Source organism: Triticum dicoccoides, chromosome 2A (genome assembly GCF_002162155.2).
Source record: "Triticum dicoccoides isolate Atlit2015 ecotype Zavitan chromosome 2A, WEW_v2.0, whole genome shotgun sequence".
Classification (NCBI taxonomy): Eukaryota; Viridiplantae; Streptophyta; class Magnoliopsida; order Poales; family Poaceae; genus Triticum; species Triticum dicoccoides.
The window spans coordinates 9,349,470-9,355,982 of NC_041382.1; the positions used below are offsets into that span (position 1 = coordinate 9,349,470).

At 43.5% G+C, this 6,513-nt stretch overlaps 1 pseudogene; it reads left to right on the top strand.

Moving 5' to 3' along the window:
* Positions 1-2,158: 2,158 nt before the first annotated feature.
* On the top strand, positions 2,159-3,617 carry LOC119358607 (annotated as a pseudogene).
* Positions 3,618-6,513: the final 2,896 nt, after the last annotated feature.

The window sequence follows — 6,513 nt, forward strand, 5'->3', positions numbered from 1 at the left end:
GTATTTGGCCTTTGCCCTATTTCTGATACTCGGCATTATGTGTTTTTCTTGTAGTAAAGATAATTAAAATGTATAAGCTGGTATGTAATAACGATATTAATTATTTGGGCCTACCTACTGACGTTTGGGCAGCTGGCTTGTCATTCTCATATGTTTTTGCTAGGATCGCAGCTTGTGTATTCCATTGGGTACTAGGCCAATATACAATACAAGAACACCTAGTTTATAAGGATAGATGTTAGCAGCCGTGTGTCACCCACCCGTAAAAATATACAATACAAGAACACCTTGTTTGTAAGGATAGATGTTAGCAGCCATGTGTCACCCACCCGTGAAAATATACAATACACGAACACCTAGTTTGTAAGGATAGATGTTAGCAGCCGTGTGTCATTCACTCGTTAAAATATACAATACAACACCTAGTTTATAAGGAGAGATGTAAGCAGCCGTGTGTCACTACAGGAATTTTTTTTAAGCCACGTACCCAATACACTGGGAGGATGACACCCACCCTTGAACTCGTCGTAGTCAATAGTTTGGAGACTTCCCTAATTTACCAAGAACCTTTTTGAGACTTGGCACAGGCTAGTCAATTTATCCAGACTCCAACAAGACCGACCAGCAGTAGTTTTCCTTCTCCATCGTCTTTTTGCTTGCCATGGAGGCTGCCATATGTGCCGTCACAGGTGAAAACATGAAGAAACACACACAAACACCAGCTATATATCTAGCTAACATGCATATTTCAGACTAGATTACATAGAGAATTAACACGCGGCGACCCTTATTTCCAGGAATAAGCATGCTAAGAAAGACGACCGGTCATGATAAGATTGACTGTACAAGACAACCCCGACGACAATGAGGAGCTCTCCAGTGCCACTGCTGAGTCCCAGGGCGGGAGTTATTGCTGCCGTGGCAGGCTATATTGCACAGCATCTGCACCCCACACCCAGGAGATGAGTTTTATTGAAATTTTATAATGTCCGATGCTTTGATAATTACAACTGATAATTGCTCTAACCCTAATCATTACGGGGGGCAACAACAATTTCATGCAGGCAGACGACTCCTAGTTTCAAAAAGCAAACAAATCAAGTCTCTATCTTCCGAAGTTGCATCATACTTTTTTTACTTTTTCCATTTTTTGTACCAATGTGAAGAATGCACATGCATTGTGCAACGGATTTCAGTTAAAGACTAAACTACCATAAAATAAGCCACATATATACTGGTTGCTGTTGGAGTATAATGTCCGGCCCTCTCCCTCAGATCGGTCTTTGGTTGCATTGGTTAGAGCATGCACTTCTACATGGTATCAGAGCCAAGAGGTCTTGAGTTCAAGACCTGGCTGGCGCAATTAAATTGCAGCCCACTTTCGGTCCACGTTTAGGCCTGAGGGAGCCACACGTGAGGGGGAGTGTTGACGTATAATGTGCTGCCTAGCCTCTACCACCAGATCAGTCTGATGGATGAACTGGTTAGGTGCATAAACTTACAACCAAGAGGTTCAGGGTTCAAAACCCAGTAAACGCAATAAATAATTGCGGCCTGCCCCCGCTTCCGCTGCCCACGTCATATAGCTCCAAAGGAGCATAGGCGTGAGGGGGGGTGTTGGAGTATAATGTCCGGCCCTCTCCCTTAGATCGGTCTTTTGGTTGCATTGGCTAGAGCATGCACTTCTACAGTTGCGTTCTGAAGGACTAAAGGAGCAAAAATGTACAAACAAAATGGTCAAATCTCCTCCGAAAGATTACTGAAGCATTGAGTGGTGATCCTCATCTTCATTGACCAATATAAAAAAATGGAGCATATTGTTTCCTTGCCAATTTGTTGCGCCATGCTTCTCGACTGTCGTTCATCTAGCCCAGGCAATTTCCACGGTGGTACTTTGCTACAGTAGAGTACACATATAAGTATAGAAGGAGTCAATAGAAACAAAATAACTAATTTGGACCTACTTAATGTGAATACTAAAAATACTAACCAATTTTTCCCTGCTGCCTGTGCACATATAAGTGCAGAAGGGTGGCTGGACAGTCTCAGCCAACCTCGTTGCAGCTAAAGTCATCCTTGCTATGCAAGACTTGGCAGAAGCCAGCCCAGTTAAATTTGTCTAGAGACCAAAAGGCAGATTACCTCATCAATCTCAAACATGGAGGTTGCCAAGTCTGTAGTTGCAAATGAACTGGTGAGCCGGTTCATCTCCTTCCTGATGAACAAGTACCAATCCTCCAGCCATGCACAGTCAGAGGAAAAGGTTCTGGAGAACTTGCAGCATCTCCTGATGAGAGCTTGCACCATCGTCGAGGAGGCAGACACACGATACATAACCAACTCTGGGATGATGATGCAGCTCAAGATGCTCTCAGAGGCCATGTACCGAGGATACAGTGTGCTGGATAACTCGAGGTACCAAGCCCTCCAAGATGGTGCGTGCATTGACAAGGTAAGCAGCAACAATTCATCTAGCAGCAGTTTCTATTTAGCCAAGCGCTCACGAACAACAACTGATAAGGGCACACACCTTGAGTCGCACTGTGCCTTTGAAAGTTTAGTAATTGCTATAGCTGACATGGTAGAATTTGTTGTGCTTCTGAGTGGATGCGAGCGCATGTCTCGTAGGCCATACGACGTTTATCTTTACACCGACAACTTCATGTTCAGCCGACATGCTGAAAAGCAAAAGCTCTTGAGCTTCTTGTTGCAGCACAACGACCCTCATGGAGATGATGCACTCCCAGTTCTCCCGGTCATAGGTGGTCCAACAACTGGGAAGAAAACTTTGGTTGCCCATGTGTGCGGCGATGAAAGGGTTCACTCGCGATTCCCTTCTGTATTGCACTTAGATGGAGACAACCTCATGAGCATACTTGACCATGGAAGGACCATGGAAGGAATGATGTTGGTAGTTATCGAGTTTGCTTCTGATGTAGGGGACGATGATTGGAAAAAGTTTCACTCATTTTTCATAAGAATAGGCAGAGGAAGTAAGATAATCATCATAAGTAAACTAAAAATATTAGGCAGGTTTGGATCGATGAAACCAATTTTCCTTCCTGTTCTATCAAATGATGAGTTGAGGTGCCTTTTCAAGGCATTGGCATTCGGGAGCATAGACCCTGCAGAACATCCACGGTTAGTTCAAGTAGCAGATGAATTTGTCAAGGTGTTGAACAATATGCAAGGTTCACTTATCGCAGCAAATTCATACGCGGATGTGTTGAGAAAAAAATCTCAATGTTCGGTTTTGGCGTTGCACATTGGACAAGGCAATAAGATTTCTTAAAAGAAACCTATCCATAGATGGTGTGCAACCAAGCACGCGTTTAGCACAAGGTCATCAAGTGGACATAACAGACTTTGCTTTGCATCCACTTAGCATGACACATTATACAATTAATGTTTCAATCAAGGAGGAATCACCTAGTGTGACATTGGGGGGACTTATAGCAGATCCAAGTGTTAGACCGGAAGGAGACTTTATTCTAACTTCATGGGAATCAAGGTTACCCCCTCATAAATCATTTGTTTATTTTGCTACAAGTCATGCTCATGACACATGTGAAGGTAGTGCTTTGTTAGGTAGGAAGCGACGAGGAGTGCCAATTTAAGTGTTTTTCTAGAGCTCATGTAATGTAACTCTTGTTGTATTTTTTTGATACATGGTAAAATAAACCTATCCATTGAACTAATTGTATTACAGATCTCAATGACCGTACAATAAACTTGTATTATGTTGTATCAGATCCAACAATCCACCTGCTCTTCTTAGACATTGTGAACTAAATGTACTATAGTTCTCAGTAAGTTGGCTTACTTACTAATGAAACATAAATTAAACAAAGGGGTATATGCATCATCATCATCGCATAGTTGTGACTAAAATTTACTACGGTTGGTACCATGTTGGCATACACACTTGCAACGGACCAACCAAAAATGCTGGTATCGCTCCATGAAAAAAGAGGATTAAGCTCTGTGTGTAGTGTGGATTAGTAAATGTTTGCAAAATTCCTAAAATTGAAATGGTTTTGAACTCAAATTACCGAGGAATCCATTTCAAAGAACTCGCAGGGCACCACGGTGTCACACTAGATTCACAATGCACACATTGCCACTAGCGAGTCGCTCATGCTTGTGGGCCCTTGAGGTGATCATGGTCGACCTAGCACAGCGCCTCACATTCATCCCACCACCGTGGTTGGGTTTAGGGAAGAAGGAGAATGGGGGAGTCATCGCCGGTGGATTTTCCCATCGGACAGAAATGGTTTGTTTCCTACTAACTTACTAGTTCGCTAGGTCCCACATGTCAATGGATCAACAAGCTGGGCCGATGTTCTTTCAGCCAAGATGGATTGTGATGTGGCACTATGGCTCAAATTTTGTTGGCCAAGCTAGATAATTAAAATATCCTCCTAAAAGATATATGGTGCTAATTGATGTCTACTACGCAACCTTCTCCTTGTAGACGTTGTTGGGCCTCCAAGTGGAGAGATTTGTAGGACAGTAGCAAATTTCCCTCAAGTGGATGACCTAAGATTTATCAATCCGTGGGAGGCGTAGGATGAAGATGGTCTCTCTCAAGCAACCCTCCAACCAAATAACAAAGAGTCTCTTGTGTCCCCAACACACCAATACAATGGTAAATTGTATAAGTGCACTAGTTCGGCGAAGAGATGGTGATACAAGTGCAATATAGATGGTAGATATAGGTTTTTGTAAACTGAAAATATAAAAACAGCAAGGTAGCAAACGGTAAAAGTGAGCGTAAACAGTATTGCAATGATAGGAAACAAGGCCTAGGGTTCATATTTTCACTAGTGCAAGTCCTCTCAACAATAATAACAGAATTGGATCATATAACTATCCCTCAACATGCAACAAAGAGTCACTCCAAATTCACTAATAGCGGAGAACAAACAAAGAGATTATGGTAGGGTACGAAACCACCTCAAAGTTATTCTTTCCAATCAATCCGATGGGCTATTCCTATAAGTGTCACAAACAGCCCTAGAGTTCGTACTAAAATAACACCTTAAGACACAAATCAACCAAAAGCCTAATGTCACCTAGATATTCCAATGTCACCTCAAGTATCCGTGGGTATGATTATACGATATGCATCACACAATCTCAGATTTATCTATTCAACCAACACATAGAACCTCAAAGAGTGCCCCAAAGTTTCTACCGGAGAATCAAGACGAAAACGTGTGCCAACCCCTATGCATAGGTTCATGGGCGGAACCCGCAAGTTGATCAACAAAACATACATCAAGTGAATCACGTGATATCCCATTGTCACCACAGATACGCACAGCAAGACATACATCAAGTGTTCTCAAATCATTAAAGACTCAATCCGATAAGATTACTTCAAAGGGAAAACTCAATCCATTACAAGAGAGAAGAGGGGGAGAAGAAACATAAGATCCAACTATAATAGCAAAGCTCGCGATACATCATGTCAGGACCCCGATTCCAAGTCACATCGATCTAGCCGATAACACCTCATATCACTTTGCGGCCTCACGCACGGTATTCCCACGGGTGTCGCCTTACCATGGCCCGGGACCGTTTGCGCCTTTTGGCTCACGTATATGATAGTGAACCCGGGGCGACATGGCTAGTCGTGAACCCAAAGCGGCACTAACCCAAGGAGACAGGCATACATGAATCAACTTCAAGCATGTCGGTCAGCAACGTATGAATCGGGGCTGTAGCACTGGGCTAACAGGACTCCGGTGAACCGGGCTGTAGCAGGCTAGGCAGGACTCTGGATGTCACTGCGTGACATTTCCCCGAAGGGACAGACACAGGAACGAAGTGAAACAGATGTCGGCCAGTCAAGTGTCCTGAGCAGTAGTGCTGGGCTAGCAGGACTCCGGTGAACCGGGCTATAGCGGACTACTATGGCTCAAGGAAGCACTAGACAACATTTCCTCATAAGAGATGCTGCCAAGGATAAACAACTAGATTGTCGGATCCCACACATACCAAGCATTTCACTCATACACACAATATGCTCGATATGCGTAAATACAACATGGCATCACAAGAAAACTCTATGACTCAAAGTATTTACTCATTAGGCTCCGAGGAGCGAGATATTACAAACATTGGTCTCATGACCCAACATTCAGAGCATACAAGTCAAAGCACATGCGGAAGCTTAACATGTCTGAGTATAGACATCTACAAATGAAAAGGCTGAGAAGCCTGACTATCTACCAGATCCTGCCGAGGGCACAAGATCGTAACTGAGGTATCAAGCTAAACGTCGAAGTCCACGCGGAACTACTAGTGAGACTGACGTCTCTCTGCAAAAACATAAAATAGGCAAACGTGAGTACAAATGTACCCAGCAAGACTTACATCAGCACTAACTACATATGCATCAGTATCAACAAGGGGGTGGTGGAGTTTGACTGCAGCAAGCCAGCTTTGACTCGGTGGCTATCCTGAACTACAACTGCAAGTAACTCTTTTGAGGTGGCGCACACGAGT